Source organism: Colobus angolensis, unplaced genomic scaffold (genome assembly GCF_000951035.1).
Source record: "Colobus angolensis palliatus isolate OR3802 unplaced genomic scaffold, Cang.pa_1.0 Scaffold82, whole genome shotgun sequence".
NCBI classification, from domain to species: domain Eukaryota; kingdom Metazoa; phylum Chordata; class Mammalia; order Primates; family Cercopithecidae; genus Colobus; species Colobus angolensis.
In genome coordinates this window covers 5,284,507-5,304,063 of record NW_012122043.1, presented here as the reverse complement: position 1 = coordinate 5,304,063, position 19,557 = coordinate 5,284,507, and positions in this window count along the sequence as shown.

Sequence of the window (19,557 nt, the reverse complement as noted above, 5' to 3'; positions counted from 1 at the left end):
GGAAGGGGTGTTGAGGAGGGGGAAGGGTGTAGGAGGAGGGGGAAGGGTGTAGGAGGAGGGGGAAGGGTGTACGAGGAGTGCTGCAGGAAATGAGAGCACCAGAGCACAATCAGGACAGTCACTCTCCTGTCCCCCCCAGCTGTCTGTGTTACTTCACTGAGTCACTGCTTCTCCAGGGTGGGCTCTGCAGCTCAACTTTCTCCTTGGTTTCTGTCCCTCCTCATCTCTCCTGGGCTACAGCACCGCTCCTTATGAGCCCCCCAAACCCTCCCCATACTTGTCGGGGGGAAACTATTTTCAACCCTTCTTTGATTATCCTAATTTGAGTGTGCAGTCTGTGTCCTGTTGGGACCCCTACTAATATCTGAATCATCCCAGAGGTGGACTCTACGGCCCTCACAGTGGATTCTGGAGTTGGGTTTCTCATGTATTCGACGACCCCGGGGGCAACCTGCTTACTGGGAACATGATTAGAGGAGGGCACGTGCTGGCATCATGATGATCATATTATCTTCATATTACCATCAGTGGTAGCAAGGGATGAAGTGCAGGTGGAAGGCAAGGCGCTGGGAGATCAAGTGACTGTGGCACTTAGTTGCTATGGCAACAATAGTGATGATCAAGATTATGGTGTCATCTAGCTGCTGCTTACCACCCAGGGAGCTTGCAGAAGGAATACAAGGAATTAGTGCCATGAATATTCAATTAAGAGCCTGTGTACAGAGCCTGCTCTCAAGGAATCCTCTCCTGTGGCCTCGGGGCAGACATGAGTGAGGTTCTAGTTCACATGCTGATTATAGGGTTGTAGAGTAGAGTACTGATTCAAAGCTCAACCCAACCAGGTCTCGCTGAGGTAAGGACAATGGGAAGGACTCGTGGATATGGGATGGGGACATTTAGGCAGATGAGGAATGAAGCTACACATTTCCCTAAACCTCCCTTATCAATATAAGTTAAAAAATAATAAAAGCAGCCTGATTATTCTAATTTGGGTATGCTATCTGTTTCATATCTTCCTAGTGAGGCCCCACCTGTCACATGTTTTCACAAACACCTTCCTCGCCACCTGCTGAAGCCCACTCTTCCCATAACCCAGTTACTCTCTGTCACCTTACTCTGTTGTTAGTGAGTTTTTGTTTCTATTAGTTATTTTTACCAGTTTAAAAACAATGATCAGGCCGGGTGTGGTGGCTCACACCTGTAATCCCAACATTTGGGAGGCAGAGGCAGATGGATCACCTGAGGTCAGGAGTTTGAGATCAGCCTGGCCAACATGGCAAAAGCCCATCTCTACTAAAAATACAAAAATTAGCTGGGTGTGGTGGTGGGCGCCTGTAATTCCAGCTACTTGGGAGGCTGAGACAGGAGAATCTCTTGAACCCAGGAGGCTGAAGCTGCAGTGAGCTGAGATGGTGCCCACTACACTCTAGCCTGGGCGACAGAGGGAGATTCCATCTGAAAAAAAACAAAAACAAAAACAAAATTCGGTACATGTCATGTCATTTTGTGGCCTGGGTCTTACTGGAACAGCAGCTTCCATCATGTGGCAGTCCTGCTCTGTGAGGCTCACTCGTCTCTCTCTGTGCCTGGAACAGGCTGGGGACAGAGGAGGTCCTCACACACATAATTGAACAATGGAATGGATAAATGAATGAGCTATAAATGGTTATACTTCCTTGGTGGACACTCCAAACTCCTCCAAAAGGCCTCTGAAATATTATTTCAACTTTATTGGGAGCAGGCAGCCAGCTTTCCAGTCTTGGATTGACATGCACAAAGCAAGGTTTTGGGGGAGCTGCGAGGGTGGACTGGAAGGGAATACATGAGGTGGCCAAGTCCACTGGGAGACTTGCAAGCCAGTGGGATGGAAAGAGTTGGGAGATACTCACAGTATGGTGGTGATAGATGGGGGCATTCGAGAGACATGCAAGGGAAGAGTTGAAAGGAGGAGACTGAATTGGAAGTCGCAAGAGAGGGATGGCCAAGAAGAACTGCAGACAGCTCACTGGGCGACCTGGATGTCTGGCAGGATGGAGGTGCTGTGGGTGCACACAGGGCAAGTAGGGACAGGGTCTGCATGGAATCACTTTGGGTGCCTCCCCATCGTCCTTTTGTCCTTGCTTCTGATTCCAGCCCTAGCCACGGTGAGGAGATGAATATTGACCTTGATCAGCGTTGTGCTGATGGTAGCTCATCTCAAGAGAGCACCTCCCATCCCTAACCTCTCACATGTATGCCTGCAGAAGCCGAATTGGAATTCATGGCTGGGCACCTCTGAAGTTGATGAGGGCTGACATCTCATGGACCAACCCTCAACCACTGGGAGATGGGAGCTGCTGGATAAATGATTCTGTCTTCTGTCCCTTAGGCAGATGATGCAGAGATATTTTATTCTCTTCTCATGATATCCTGGTGATGGGATGGGGAGCTTGATGCCACATTATAGTGTGTGTGGCATTGATGGTACTGGCTTTTCCTCCTTCCCTGTTGACCCTCACTAGCACCTCACTGGCATCCCTGGTTGACTTCCCAAAATAAACCACCTGCACACAGTCCTTTTCTAAGGCTGCATCTTAGGAGGGGGAAGAGGCCACACCAACACAGATCTCCGTTGGTGGGAGATCATGTGGCTGGTTTGAGGAGTTCAGAGTTTGATATTATCCTGGCATCTCTACACATGCTGGGTCTAAGATGTGCTACAGGGGTGTGGCTTGAACACCACACACCCTAAAATGAGAGCTGTTGCCAGGAACAAGTGCATTTCCTAAGAGAGAGTATAAGGAAGACAATAACAGAGACTGCTAAAAACTGAGTTATGGGGGAAAGGCTAGTGGGATTGATTCACCCCAGCATGCATTTTCTGTGTGTCTACCACGTGCCAGGATATGCCCAGAAGAAGTCTACAGGGATGTGGTTTTTGACCTCATGGAGCTTACAGTCTAAAGGAGGAGGCTGACAAACTGATGGCAGTCCCCCGAATGACAAATGTAATAACAGAGGCCCATGCACGGCATGACAGAGGATAGGATCCTCAGGATCCCCAAAGATCAAAGTCTCCTCCTGAAAGAAATCTTCCCTGACTCCTTGCAACCAGCAATGGCCTCCCCTTCCTCCGAAATCCAGTTGCATTCCACATTTAGTGCTCTCTTGGCATTTGTATTAGCCTGTTTTCACACTGCTATAAAGAACTGCCTGGGACTGAGTACTTTATAAAGGAAAGAGGCTTAATTGACTCATAGTTCAGTATGACTGGAGAGACCTCAGGAAACTTACAATCATGGTGGACAGCAAAGGGAAGGCAAGCCATCTTCTTCACAAGGTGGCAGGAAGGAGGAGTACCGAGTGAAGTGGGAAGAGCAGCTTATAAACCATCAGATCTCGTGAGAACTCACTCACCACAACGAGAACAGCATGGGGAAGACGGCCCCCATGATTCAATTACCTCCACCTGGTCTCTCCCTTACATTGTGGGAATTGTTGGGATTACAATTCAAGATGAGATTTGGGTGGGGGCACAAAGTCAAACCATATCAACATTTTTTACATATTGCTTTCTGCTGTGTGCTTTCTTGTCTGCAGTGCTCGTCTCATTTATCCAAATAGATGGCAAGCTCCTTGGTTCGTGGGTCAGGTCTTACAGGTTTTGTCCTTCACTGGTTCTTCCTATCATCCCACCACCTTGACCTTCATTCCTGCCCCGGCCCAAATCTCTAGCACATGAGCACCCAATGGATTGTTGCATGATTTATTGATAAATGGACCAGCAGGGGGAAAGGGAAAGAAAGGAAACCACAGAGATGAAGTAATCAGAGAATGAGGAGGGAACCAGGCCAGGAAAGATACACCATAATAGCTGGGGTGGGGGAAGCCTTGGAGAGGGAGAGTGTCAGTTGCCTCCCATGTAAAGAGGATGCATTCGGAGAAGTGGTCGCAGGTCTAGATCCATAAATCCCCATGGCCCTGCTTGAAGTTTCCTTCCTTTCCTTAGCTTATATCTCCCCCACACCTATGACTTACCAGCCTGTAGGTGCTGGCGACGCCCACCTGAACACTCTAGTCAGAGCACATTCCTAAACTTCACATCACCATGAACAACCACTTCTTGGACAACTGCACTTGGGCATTTTACAGGGACTTGAGATTCCACCTCTTCCAGGAAGTCTTCCAAGAATCTCCACTTCCCAGTAGAGTTATTCACTCTTTACCCTTATGTTGTACACACCGTAGTACCTTGTTTGCTGTATGTCTGTCTCCGTACTCAACTGTGAGCTTCTCAAGGGCAGGAGTGCTTTAGCCACTGTGCTGCTCCCACACACAGCCCAGACTCTTTAAAGAATCATTAAACAAAAATACAAATGTGAAGTGTTGTAGTGAACAGGAAAAAGAAATAGAATATTAATCTGAGAGATCAACTAAGTTAGCCATTGTTTTGCCTAAAGCATAGAGCTGTGCAGATGTAAATGGAAAGTAAAAGTGGTCATTGAACAGGAAGGAATATGAGAGGAGGGGAATTTCCACTTGGGAATTTCATCCAGCAGTTCAAAGTCATCCCAAACGCAGCAGTTGGAGCAGAGGTTTTATCTCCGGACACTGGCGGGAAATGATGCATCGTCTCGCTTCATGACATGAAATTCCATTTCAGCTCAGCCTCACGTGGCGCCTCCTCCTGCAGCCCTTCCACTGCTTCCTCTCTTCCTGGCACTGCACAAGCACACAGGAGTCTTGAGCACCACCACAGCCCTCGGAGGCGATTAGAGAAACTCCTACTCCTTCTCTCATTTTAGCAAGGTTGGTCTCAAGCTCTCAGTGTTCCTGAGCCAGAACTGGGCCTGTCATTTCCATTGAATGAAATATTTGCCTCCCTTGGAGTGTGCTGGCTTCCAAATTGTCAGTGAGCTGATCGCCCCCATTTGGCTTTGCTACATCCAATGAAAACAGGCATGGAGACCCCACGGATTTCCTTTGGAGAATGTTCCAAGTCCCACTCCAACCCTTCACTTTCTGAGTCCTGGGTCAGTGGTTCTGGACCTTGGTGATGACCAGCTTAACTCTCTAATCTACACTGCGCAAAATCCATTATGTGTCTCATCGTTCCAGTGAGATAACACACACGTCGAGTGCTGGGGTCCTGCCCACCAATGCAGGGTGATGAAATCTATTAATCCAAACAAATATCCCATGGGTGATTGTTTTGAAGACTGGCTAAAAAAAAAAACCCAGAGTGAGCCCACTTTATGGAATTGCTGACAGGCAGTTACAGAAGTAGCAGGCCTGCTGTTTCTTTGCTTTCAGTAATTTGTAATCGGCCTCCCTTACATGGAATCAAACTAGCAGTCAGATGTAGCTGACAATAAATAACCGTGTGAATGCCATTTTTACCTTTTCAACATTGTGTAGACAGCCTCACTCAAAAATAGTCACCCATGAAATCAAATATACCTGCTAGCCATATCCCACAGACCTAACCGAGGGGTTGTGTTGGGTGATGTGAGCAGCCTAGAAACAAGCCCGGAAAAGGTCAGCTCCAGGGAGGTCTGGCAGTCTCCATGGCGACATCTCAAATGACACTGGGGTCAGGGAAGGTCACACTTAAGCACAACAAAGCGGGGCTGCCAAGGTCCCCAGGAGTAGGTCAAAGGGAGCCCACTGTGCAGGGAAGACCTGCCAGACACGGCCCAAAAGGAACAGCAGCCAAGTCCGCTACAGTCCCCTGACCTTCTTCCACTACTTTCCATGGGAATCTGTGTCTGTTTGGGAATTTGTTTCGTCCTAACTCCTCAGCTCTGGCCTGCCTGCTCAAAAGATCCCAGCGCATAAATGCAGACGTGGCGCGCGTCCATAGTTCTATTTGGAAGTGGCCTGGCCGTTCCACCGGTGGTCTCCCAGGAGCTCTCAGGGCCTCTGTAGCAGCCGCGTCCACACTTATGTCTGCAATGGGCTGGGCCACACCAGCATTGAGAAGGGGGCTCATTTTTCCATCAATGACATCTTGCTGAGTGTATCAGTTAGTGCTTGTGCCTCAGGAGACACCTTGCACTTACAAGTATTATTTTATTTAGTATTGGCAACTCCATGAGTTTGATGTGACCATCCCCATTTTACAGAGAGGGAAACTGAATTCACAGAGGTTAAGCAACTTGTCCAAAGTTACCCAGGCAAATGTGGCAGAGCTGGGCTCAAATTCAGGTGCATCTTAACCCAAAGCCTCTGTTGCCTCCACGGCAGGTGATACTGTTCTGCATTTCTGGGTCTGATAACCCCATTCTTCCTAAATTCGCAGGCAGCTCTTCTGAGGAACTCACCCAAGTTCCAGGCTTCCTCAGAACTTTGAATGTCTCTGGTGTGGTGTAGGAAATTGGGGCAAGGGAGTTTGCAAGATAACATAGCAGCTTGATGTAATCAACTTAGCTATTAATCTTAAAATCCCAAAACAATGATTTGACATGTACAGTTCACATGATGAGTAGATAGCCAGTAGTTATTTTCTTAATGAATTGACGGGATTAGCTGATTAGCAGCCACTGAAAACAGTCAAGCCAGTTGCTTTTTGTTTTTTGTTTTTTGAGACAAAATCTCAATCTGTCACCCAGGTTGGTGTGCAGTGGCGTTATCATGGTTCACTGCAGCCTCGAACTCCTAGGCTCAAACGATCCTCTCACCTCAGCTTCCCGACTAGCTGGGATTACAGGCAGGCACCAACATGCCTGGCTAATTAATTGTGGTTTTTTCTGTTTTTTTTTTTTTTTTTTTTTGTAGAGATGGGGTCTCACTATATTGCCCAAGTTGGCCTCAAACTTCTCGGCTTAAGTGATCCATCTACCTTAGCCTTCTTAAAGCGCTGGAATTACAGGCTTGAACCACTGTGCCTAGCCAAGCCAGTTGTTATTAGAAGATGTAATTAAAAGATTTATTTCTGTAAGGCATGCTGTTGAAAGGAAAATGCAACCCAGGTTAACGTGACCACAGTACCCCTTCCCTTGTGCTGTCTGAAAGGCACTGGGCAGGGCCCTGCATACCTCCCCTGCCTCATCCTCCTTCTCCCACCCCCACCTCCTGCTCTATGGACCCAAGATGTTTAGGGGTCTCCATACACTTCCTGGCACTACAGACCATGCTGTCTCTACTCCTTTCTTTTGCCTCCTTGGGCTTCCTCTCGGCTTGCCCTGGAGATACTCATCCTTCAGTGCTCAGCCCGGGCATCTTCTCCAGGCAGCTCCCCTGACACCCGGGCTCTTCTGTGCTCCCAAAGTCACCCCTCCCCACTGGGCACATGGGCGTTCCTGCACATACCATTAGTTCCCTGTCACTGCTGTCACAAACCACCACAAGTTTAGAGGCTTAAAACATGCACATTTATTATTTTATAGTTCTGGAGGCTAGAGTCCAAAATGGGTGTCGCTAGGCTAAAATCAAGGCATCAACTGGGCAGTGTTCCTCCTGGATTGTTCTAGGGGGAATCCATTTCCTTGCCTTTTTCAGCTTTTGGAGGCCACCGTCATTCCTTGGCTCATGGCCCCTTCCTCCATCTGCACAGCCAGCAATGGCTGGTCCAATCCTTCTCACATGGAATCACTCTGATGCCTGCATCTGTCACCTGCATCTGTCACCGCGTCTCCTTCTCTGACTTACTCCCTTGCCTCCCACTCATAAAGACCCTATGAGTGCATTGGGCCCACCTGGATAATCCAGGCTCAGTTCTCCATCTCAAGGTCCTTGACTTGTCACATCTGCACAGCTGCTTTGTCATCCAAGGTAACAAAGTCACAGGCCCTGAGGATTAGGACATGGATGTCTTTGGTGGGCTACCATTTTGTTGATCCCACCATGTGCATCCACACTTCTTCATTCTCATGAGTAGCTCTTACTGGAATGTGAGCTCCCTGGGACAGAACCCATGTCCTGCTCACCTTTGCAACTCTCTCACCTGCCGCTGGATCTCACACACACAGTGGAAGCATCATAGGTTCCAGATAAACTGAGTTCAGCTGTCTCCCCCACTCCCCTAAATTGCATTTCTACTATCCCTGCTGACATCCTAATGCTTCACTTCAAAGAGCAGAGCAGAGCAGAGCAGAGAGCGTTAGACACTGCCTGGGAAGGGCGTGGCTGCGCTCAGACTGCACACATCAATCTTCAGATGATCGCCTCTCCTAACCCAGGGTGATGCATGTTGGAATGGGAACTCCTGGAGACCAGAATCCCTGAGGCTCGGAGGAGTGAGAGTTTAAAGGTGAAATGACAAGTTGCAAGATGGACTTTCTCAGGCCCGCACTGTCTGCTTGGGCAGGGCAGGAGCCTGGGTTAAATGACTCTCACCTGAGCAGGACCCAGACTGGCAATTTTATTTTCTAATATCCACGCCAATGCCTAGCTGCCTCCTGGTCTGTAAGACAGACCAAACCATCTGAGGACAGAGAGGCAGGGTGGGGCTCAGAGGCTGGATCTGGTGCACCTGGACAAACTGCCCTTGCCGGCAGTGCCCCCTCCGCTGGTGTCTGCCGTGGGCTCCATCGTGGCTCAGGCTTCCATGTGCATCTCCAAAGCACACCTTCCGCTCCAGCCAACTTCACTTTTACAGCTCCCATGTGGGCAGGGTGGGCGTGGCCACGCCCTCAGGCAGTGACTAGAGCTCTCTGCTCTGCTATGTGCTCTTTGGTTGGTCTCTGGGTTGGGGCCAGTCAGTTTGAACCTCAACAAAGGCAGGATTTTAAAAAAAAAAAAAAAACATGCTTAGAGAGAATGAGATTTTAGACCTGTAATTGAAAAATGCCTAGGGGAAGAGTACCTAAATGGAACCACCAATAACACAGGAAATTGATTCTCTGCTGTTTTACAGGCCAGCCAGGACGGCTGATGACAAGTCTCCTCCAAGCCAAACCCAGCAGTGCAGGCACTGAGGCCTTCTCCCTCTCTCTCCTCTTTCCTCTCTCTCCCTCTTCTCCCTTTCTCTCCTTTTTCTCTCTAGAGACAGTCTCTCTTCCTCTTTCTCTCCTCTAGAGACAGTCTCTTCCTTTCTCTCCTCTCTTTCCCTCTCCCTCTCTCCTCTTTCTCCTGTCTCCTCTCTGTCTCCCTCTGTTTCTCCCAACCCCTCCTCTTTCCTCTCCTGCCCCCACTCTGGGGCTGGGTTAGCTCTCTGTGAGGCTCCTAGAGCTGCTGGAGGCACCCAGCCCACCCCTCTTCTAGACAAAGAAGCACACAGGCAAACTGGAGTCTGTAATTACACTTCCAGGGCCCTCCTGCCGGGCTCCTTTCGGCAAAGTTGCGTCCCCTCCCGCTGGCCCTCTTCAGATTTCAGACCATCTTCTGACTACGCAGGGAGCCTTCGAGGCCTCAAGTTGCAGCTTCTCTGAGCTGCTCAGAGTTGCTCTGAAGGAAAGCAGACGACACCAGCCTCAAACTGGTGGCCACTCTGCCGGGCCCAGTTCAACACAAGTGCTGGTCTCTGAAGTCAGAACCCACCCAGCTCGAGCCTGGCTGCAGGGGGCAGTTGCTCAGCCTCCCTCATCTGTGCTAGATCAGAGGTCGGGGAGTAAATATTTTTGGCCATAAGGTCTCAGTGGCCACTATTCAGCTCACCCACAGCAGAGCAAAAGCAGCCGTGGTCAATACGTAAACAAACGAGCGTACCTGGGTTCCCAAAAAACTTCATTCACAAAATCAAGCGGCAGCAGGATTTGGCCCGGGGTGGCAGTCTGCTGACCCTCATTCTAATTTGTAAGATGAGGATCATGAGGGTGCCTATCATACAGGAATGTTGAGAAAATCTAAAACGCCTGTCGGGCTCTTTGTAGCACAGAAACACAGCCAGGAAATGCTGATTAATGCACGGCACCCAAGCCTTGGTCCAGGGTCAGGACTGGTCCTGCATGGAGTCCGCTGTACAACACGGCATTCGCCTTTGACCTCTCCAGGCTGCTGCATATGGAAAATGGGATGGTGAAATTGAATTCGCGTTGATGGTTCACCAAAGTCAGATGCATTCACGCTCTAACTGAGCAAATGACTCCTACACACTTGGACACACCTAGCCCTAGTGGTGGACACCCGCAGGCTGCAGCAAGAGGGGAGGTCCTGTTGGTCCTATCACTAAATATTTCTAGACTCTGCCTTTCTGTTCTGGAACTTTGCATCTTCGTGGTCACCGTGTCATTTCCCATCTGCATCACGGATTCTACCTCTCATCCTATCCACTGCAACCTCTCCTCTCCGGGCTGCCAGGCTGTTCTTTCCACAAGGCAAGTCTGGTGGTGTTAGCCCCTGTCTAAGATACTCCATGGCTTCTGCAGACTTCCACAAAGCCCTTCCGTAAGGGGTTTATGAGCTTCTGTAGCTCTTCAGCCCTTTACTGGAGGCATAATGGGCTGGAAGGGTGAACGTGGAAACACTAGCTGATTATCCCTGTGGGGGATTTGGTGAAGACAAAGCCGGAGGGGACGACACACACTTCTTATGTTATATGCATTTGTATTTCCTGGATTTGTAAATCATGTCTTCATTTTTTTTATTGCAGTGTACCAATTACCACTACGTTGAGCAGCTTAAAACAATAAACATTTTTTCCTCATTGTTTCTGTGCATTGGGAATCCCAGAGCAGCTTGGCTGGGAGGCTATGGCTGGAGGCTGCCCTGGAGATGTTGGCTGGAACTACAGTCATCTGAAGGCGTGAATGGTGCGGATGATCCACTCCTGTGCTCACTCGAGGCAGTTGGCAGGCACCTCAGTTCCTTGCTGGCTGTTTGCTGGAGGCCTCCGCTCCTTGGCACATGGGTCTCTCCATAGGGCTGCTTATGTATCTTCCCGATATGGCAGCTGGCTTCCCCCAGAATAAAGGATCCAAGAGAGAGCAGGAAACAATCAGTCATGCTTCTTATGACGCAGCCTTGGAAGTCACACATCATCACTTCTGCTGCATTCTGTTCAGCAGAAGAGAGGCATGAAGTCCTACTCATGTTCAAGAGGAGTGGGATTGACCTTCACCTCTGGAAGGGAAGAGTGTTAAAGAATTCATGGGTGTATTTTAAAAGTACCACACATTCATGTATTAATTTCCCCTCTTGGCCATTACCAGATCTCAAACAAGACTGCAGTCTCCCCTGAGCTTCAGTTTTTAATCTGTAAAAGGAGAATGACGATGCCTCATTCCTAGGAACGCTAGAGATGAGCTGAAATCATGCCTGGGATGGATGCTAAATGAAACACATGTGGCTGTTATTTTGCAATGCTGAGAAGGTCCCTGTCAGCCTCCTCTCCCAGCACTGTCCCGGGCACCTTGTGTTCCAGCCACATGGAATGGCTGAGGCTGCCCTCCTGTTCTGGGCCCCCCGTCAGATGCCGTGTTTCCGTGTTCTTCACACATCCTGCTTCTTTTGCCTGCAAGGTCCTGCCCACTTTTACAATTATTCCTGCTTTTATAATCCCCCCCACCAAAGGCTTTTTTTTTTTTTTTTTTGAGATGGAGTCTCACTTTGTCACCCAGGCTGGAGTGCAGTGGTACGACCTCAGCTCACTGCAACCTCCGCCTCCTGGATTCAAGCAGTGCTCCTGCCTCTGCTTCCCCAGTAGCTGGGACTACAGGCTCGCACCACCACGCCCAACTAATTATTGTATTTTAGTAGAGATGGGGTTTTGACACATTGGCAAGGCTCGTCTCAAACTCCTGACTCAGGTGATCCACCCGCCTCAGCCACCCAAAGTGCAGGGAGTACAGGCGTGAGCCATCACGCCCAGCCCCAAAGACTTTAAATCACATGCCCAGCCCCAAAGACTTTAAATACCAAAAGAGCTTACATTTCAAATAGCCTTAGTACAGAAAATCAAACCAAAACAGAACACTTTCTTGTTTCCAGTTCCCTGCAGAGATCATTTTCATTTTCAGGGGAGAAGTGTGCCAGCGAGGAGTGCTGTCAGCTCCAGCGGAGCCAGGCACCCATGCTCAGGCTCCTTCCCTGAAAAGTGGCAGGAGGGCTGACCTCACCAGGTTGTTTGGCTGATTAGACCTACTAGCATATGCATATGCAAAAGGTGCTGCCTCTGTCTTGCTGCTCACCATCTCTGAGGCTGTAGAGGTGCATCAGCAAGTCCTCTGGGTAAAAACCAGCTGGCTCCTAGGCCATCTTGTGAAAGGTAAGGAAAAGGAAAAAGCCCCTGATTCTCAGAAACAGAAGTCTACAGGATTCCTTGCAGTATCTGTGGGTGATTTAAAAAGAATAGAGGCACTGTAAGGCTTATCTGTAAGTCAAGTTTATCCAACCCGTGGCCCGCGGGCCACATGTGGCCTGGGATGGCTTTGAATGCAGTGAAGATTACAAACACAAATTTGTAAACTTTCTTAAAACATTATGAGTTTTTTTGCAACTTTTTTTTTTTTTTTTTTTTTTTTTTTGCTCATCAGCTATTGTTAGTGTTAGTGTATTTTATGTGTGGCCCAAGACAATTCTTCTTCCAGTGTGACTCAGGGAAGCCGAAAGATTGAACCCCCCTACCAAAGTATCCAACAGGAAAATAAATATGAGGATCTCAACTTGCAACTCACTCTATATCACAACCTTATCATTCGCAAGGGTTTCCTATTTTTTCATTAAGCCTCTCTCTTCCAGATTAGTGGAGTTGAAGAGGCAGGCATGAGAGACCCTTTTGTTTAGACTGAGTTTCTTTGACTTGATTGCATAATTAATTTCTATAACAGTTTCGTTTCATTTTTCATTTTGAAGAATATATATTTTTGCCTAAAAGTTTATTTTCCATATATGTATTTGTATGGCAGTTTCCTTATTATTTCTCTCACGGGTTCTAGTGATAAAAATCTACCAATAATTGTACCATAGAGGGGCAGCCCTTCCAGAAAGTTCCCTGTGGACACATTGGTCTAGATAGAGCACCAGGGCTCAGGGACCCCCACGCCACCCCTCACATAAGAAACAGGCGGCAGCTCCTCACATATCAGGCCCATGGGTAGAAATGTTTTAAGAAAATGCAGTGACCACGGGAGGTTTCTGTCTCTGCAAGTTGCTCCCTTCTATCTTGGAGGATGAAATGTCATGTCACTGTCAGCGATAGCTTCATTACAGTGTGTGCCATGAACGTTGGGACTCATCAGCAGAGGGGTTCCTTGTGGCTCTGCATGGCACCTTGTCCATTTCTTTAGGGATTGGGCAGAGTCAAGAGAAAACTGATAATCCTATCATTGCCTGCTGCCATTTCAACAAAGTTCCTGGGTAGCAAACATGTTTTCTGCCCAGGCCCATGGAAGGGGCAAAGCTCAAATGGCATTGGGAATCCCTGTGCTGGAAGCTGCCAATGGATCTGTGAAGGGGAATGCCTGGGGGAGGCAGGAAGACTGGTGTTTTGCCACCAGAATGTTACAGCTACCGTCTTTGTTTCATTGAAACACTGACACTACAGAGCCAGTGGTGTTCCCTGTGGGACCCTCCTACTGGGACCCTCATCGGTCATACAGATCACTCTAGGGACCTGAGTTAGGGGCTAAGAGTTAGGGTGCCTGCCTGATGACTGGTGGCTGCTCTGCCCCTGGGGTAGACAGGTGTGCACAGAGTGCAGAGCCTGTTTCAAACCCAAGTGAGCGACAAGCCCCAGGAGCCACAGAGCCATCTCAGTGTGTTGGGTACTCTCTGTCTCTCCCAGGTATTGCTGTGAGCCCCACGAAAGCTTTGTCGTCCCTAATTGTGAATTATCTTTCAGTTTCATTGAAAACATATCACTCCGGGTTGGGCAAAGTCAAGGTACCAAAAAGGCTTCACCTTGAATGTTAGCTCCGATCTAACGGTGATGTGAGACAGAGCTCTGGGATCAGTTAGCAATGCCTCCCATGAGCAGAGGAGGAGGTGGTGGTGACGTGCTTGCTCTGTCTTCCTACACTGGCTGGAATCCCTGAGATGATGCATACCCAGAGTTATGAACTACACTTTCTCCCCTGACCACCCTACAGTGAGAAGACAGGCAGTCATCTTGGAGATACTAGAATGTCTTGGAGTTGTTCTGCAGGGTGGCCCTTAAAAATCCTTCAGGCAGTGGACATCTGTTCACACCAGGTCTTTGAGAAACTGTGTCAGCATGGTAGAGATGAATGGATAAGTGGTCCACAGACTAGTAACTAAAACTGAGGGGCAGGTTTCCATGAAAAGGAGTGGAGCTCTTGTTAGGGGTCTTGTGCGTAAGGACTAGATTTTAGATCAAACAAGAGAAGAGAAACGAAGCCAGCGTCAGCATTCCAGTGAAGGAAATAGGCAGTGAACACAGCAGGTCATGGTAGCAGTGCATAGTCTCAGGGTCTCCACGAGGCCACAACCGAGTCCCAGGGGCTGAGTTCGGAGGTTTTAACAACACTCTCCAATTGGAATGTCATAGATTCTTGGGGTTTGATAGAACGTCTCAGGTGATCAAGTTTCCCCACTGTCCTATACCTCTTGCTGTAGCCCCAATCTCAGGAGATAGGACAGGCTGATGTGAAAGGCATGACTGTGGCTGTGGGCCGCAGGGAAGAATATCTGCCTCCTGCTCTTCCAGGCTCTCATCCAGCACAGCCAGATCAGAACAGCAGCCTTTGTTATCCTCTGTGCAGCCTTCATTCAACCAGTCATCCTGGCCTCTGTAGGACTCTGCAAAGGGAGCCATGACAGCATGGGTCCTGGCCCCTCTCTTGGAGGTCCCCCAGCCCCAACACTCCATCTGTCTTCACCCTGGCTTCACTCAAGCCTACAGTCACTGAGAATTGCCCAAAGGGCATTGTGGGTTGGCAAGGCCTGTGCCCAAATATTCAGAACCCCAAATTTCAAATCCACAAAGAACTTCCTATAGTCACGCATTCTTTGCAACATTATTAAAACCAGCAAGATATTTCTTTTTTTTTTTTTTTTCCCACACTCTTGCTGAAACAAATCATGGTCTGATGCAGTAATGGCGACTGTCCTGCCCGGCTTTCTTCTCAGGGCCATTGCAGGGGACGGGAAGGGAGCTGAAAGGCCCCAGTATACTAGGAGCATTTGCATGGCTGGCAGCTGAGTGCACATGTGAATGATTAAAATTCTTCTCCCCAGCAGACGTGACTCCACGGTTGCTGCCTCTCAGTGTCAGACAATTGTGAGTCAGATGCATCGCGAAGTTTCTGCTTCCCTGCTCTGCCACTCATTTCCTGGATGCTGTGCTCTGGCCTGATGACTGACACTATGAAGCTGGTGGTGTCCTTTGCAGCATGGAGATGGCAGCATGGAGAGGACCCCCTCATGTGCAGTAAATACTGTGTCCTCTTGTGCTTCTGGGTGCTGGGCTCCCAAAACCTGCCCCAGGGTCTTAAGGATTGTAGGTGATGCTTGGCCTAACTTCATGACCACTTCCTCTTATACCTGGGCTTTGTGGAGGGGAACCTGCATTGAAGCAGGGATCTGCGTGCACTTGAGAAGGTCCTTAAAGTACTGGTAGGATTAGCTCACACTGAAAGAAGGAAAATGGGAGTCACACTAAATTCGTTCAAAGTCAGAGGTGGTGCTATCCTGTTTCCGAATTTACCATCACAGACAACTTGCTACCGGCCAAGAGGATTGCAAGGCCTGACTATTTCAGGTTCCAGCATTAACCACACATTGTTTCTGAAGCAAATCAAGCCAAAGACAGGTCCCGCTTCTCTGGGCAAGTCTGAGGGGAGCTTCTATAATCATCATAAAGGAAAAGGACCAAAGGGTCTGGCACTGCCGTGGGGGACAGGGATGGGCCTGGAGGACTCTGGAGGGGACAGCGCCCTGGTTGCACACAAGGATGCTGCTTGCCACACTGAGCCCAAGCTCTTCAGATGGTCCCTGAGACTCAGCCCTGGGCCTCTGATCCCTCTCTGGGCTGCAACATGCCAGAGTTCAGAATCTTGGTCAAACTGTGATCCAGATGGAGCCTGGGCCGTGCATCTGGTCCAGCCATGTTCCTCAGGAAAGGAAATGATGGGCTGTGTGATGTTAATTTTAGGTGTCAACTTGGCTTGCCTCAGGTACGTTCACGTAGTTGGTAAAATATTATTTCTGGGTGTGTCTGTGAGGGTGTCCATGGAGATTAGCATTTGAGTCAGTAGACTGGATAAAGCAGATCAGCCTCACCAATGTGGGCAGAAATCATGCATCCATTGAGGGTCCCATAGAACAAAAAGGCACAGCTCTGTTGTGAGCTGGGACATCCATCTTCTTCTGCCCTTGGACATTGGAGCCTCTGGTTCTTGGGCCTTCAGACTCCAAGATGAAGCCTCTGGTTCTCAGGCCTGTGGTCTGAGACTGAATTATGTCCCCAGCTTTCCTTCTTCTCTAGCTTACAGGTTGTGGGTGTATTAGTCTTTTTTAATGCTGCTGATAATGACACACCCAAGACTGGGAGGAAAAAGAGATTTAACTGGACTTACAGTTCTACATGGCCAGGGAGGCCTCAGAATCATGGTGGGAGGTGAAAGGCACTTCTTACATGGTGGTGGCAAGAGAAAAATGAGGAAGATGCAAAAGCGGAAACCCCTGATAAAACCATCAGATCTTATGAGACCCGCCCGCTACCAGCATGGGGGAAACTGCCCCCATGATTCAAATTATCTCCCACCAGGTCCCTCCCACAACATGTAGGAATTATGGGAGATACAATTCAAGATGGGATTTGGGTGGGGACACAGAGGCAAACCTGACCTGACCCCTCCAAATCTCATGTCCTCACATTTCAAAACCAACCACGACTTCCCAACAGTCCCCTATAGTCTTAACTCATTTCAGCACTAACCCAAAGTCCACGGTCCAAAATCTCATCTGAGACAAAGCAAGTCCCTTCTGCCTATGAGCCTGTAAAATCAAAAACAAGCTAGTTACTTCCTAGATACAACGGGGGTACAGGCATTGGGTAAATACAGCCGAACCAAATGGGAGAAATTGGCCAAAACAAAGGGGTTATAGGGTTCATGCAAGTCTGAAATCCAGCAGGGCAGTCAAATTTTAAAGCTCCAAAATGATCTCCTTTGACTCCACGTCTCACATTCAGGTCACGCGGCTGCAAGAGGTGGGTTCCCATGCTCTTGGGCAGCTCTGCCTCTGTGGCTTTGCAGGATATAGCCTCCCTCCCAGCTGGTTTCATGGGCTGGCATTCACTGTCTGTGGCTTTTCCGGGGAAACAGTGCAAGCTGTCAGTGGATCTACCATTCTGGAGTCTGGAGGACAATGACCCTCTTCTCATAGTTCCTCTAGGCAGTGCCCCAGTAGGGACTTTGTATGGGGGCTCTGACCCCACATTTCCCTTCCACACTACCCTAGCAGAGGTTCTCCAAGAGCACCCTGCCCCTGGAGCAAACTTCTGCCTGGGCATCTGGGCATTTCCATACATCTTCTGAAATCTAGGCAGAGGTTCCCAAACCCCAGTTCTTGACTTCTGTGTACTTGCAAGCTCAACACCATGTGGAAGCTGCCAAGGCTTGAGGCTTGTACCCTCTGAAGCCACAGCCCAAGCTCTATGTTGGCTCCTTTCAGCCATGGCTGGAGCAGCTGGAATGCAAGTCACTAAGTCCCTAAACTGCACACAGCATGGGGACCCTGAGTCTGGCCCATGAAACCATTTTCTCCTAGGCCTCCAGGCCTGTGACGGGAGAGGCTGCCGTGAAGACCTCTGATACGCCCTGGAGATATTTTCCCCATTGTCTTGGGGATTAACATTAGGCTCCTTGTTATTTATGTACATTTCTACAGCCAGCTTGAATTTCTCCTCAGAAAATAGCGTTTTGCTTTCTATCATATTGTCAGACTGCAAATTTTCTGAACTTTTATGCTCTGCTTCCCTTATAAAACTGAATGTCTTTAACAGCATCCAAGTCACCTCTTGAATGCTTTACTGCTTAGAAATTTATTCCACCAGATATCCTAACTCATTTTCCTCAAGTTCAAAGTTCCACAACTCTCTAGGGCAGGAGCAAAATGCCGCCAGTCTCCTTGCTAAAACGTAACAAGAGTCACCTTTGCTCCAGTTCCCAACAAGTTCCTCATTTCCAGCGAAGACTGCCTCGTCCTGGATTTCATTATCCATATCACTATCAGCATTTTGGGCAAAGCCACTCAACGAGTCTCTAGGAAGTTCCATACTTTCCCACATTTTCCTATCTTCTTCTGGGCCCTCCAAACTGTTCCAACCTCTTCCTGTTACCCAGTTCTGAAGTCACTTCCACATTTTCAGGTATCTTTCCAGCAGCACCCCACTCTATTGGTACCAATTTACTGTATTAGTCGTTTTCATGCTGTTGATAAAGACATATCCAAGACTGGGGAGGCCTTGGAATCATGGTGGCAGGTAAAAGGCACTTCTTACATGGCGGCAGCAAGAGAAAATGAGGAAGATGCAAAAGCAGAAAACCCTGATAAAACCATCAGATCCCACTACTGTGAGAACAGCATGGCTGAACCCACCCCTGTGATTAAAATTAGCTCCCACTGGATCCCTCCCACAGCACATGGGAATTATGTGAGATTTGGGTGGGGATGATGAGATGAGATTTGGGTGGGGACGCAGAGCCAACCATATCAGTGGGACTTCTTGGTCCCCAAAATCTCCTGAGCGGACTCCCATAACAAATCCCCTCTTAGACATCTCTGTCTATCCGGATTGGTTCTGCTTCTCTGGAGAGACCTGACTAATTCAGACAGGCAGTTGGCACTTCTTTCAACAGCCAGTCTCCTGTTGGCCTCTTCCTCCTTTTTATAAGTGCCTACTATTGATTACTCAGTTTGGTGGGGTCTCAATAGAATGTTAGGGTGAATGAAAAATGTCTGATTCCTATAGCTACTAAAGAAGCACTCACAACTGCTGGGCATGACCGGCCTTGTCTCTGGGTGGCCTTGGCCCATCAGAAGTTCCCACGACCACCCTGACCCCATGTTCTGCTCTTCACCACCTCTGTGGAGGCTTGGAACTTGACTTCTTCCCTAAGGCTTTGTCTGTGCCTGATGGATGAGACACCTCCCAATGTCATCTCCTGGGCACCCAAGGCCTCTGCAGAGTCATGCCTATGAGATGAGGTGTCTGTCACTAGGGCCAAGGTCACTCTGTGTATATTATGAATAACAATAGCACCGCTAGCATTTACTGTGTGCTTGCTACACCCCAAGCAGTCTCAGAACTTCACATGCCTTCACTCCTTCAGTCTTCACAACAACCTTTGAGGTGGGTAGTAGATTGACTTCCATTCGTCAGAAAAGAAACGGAAAGGGTTAGTGTTTACTCCTCACCTCCACTGTGCCTCTGACTTTGCTGAGGGCCCTAAGGACATTATCTCACTTTGCCCTCACATGAGCTCTGTGAAATGGGTGCCCATTTCACAGATGGGCACATTGGAATCTTGGAAGAGGGTCAGAAACTTGCCCAGGCCAGAGTTTGTAAGCATTAGGGCCAGAAGACTCAACCTCAGGCAGTCTGATTCTAGGGTGCCCACTATAGCTATCACAAGACCCCGGTGGGCTTCTTGCTGCTGAAAGCACCCCAGGTCCTCAGTCCTACCTAGTGATTCTGCTTTACTGAGCCCTGGAAGGTGACTCTGGTGTCTTCCA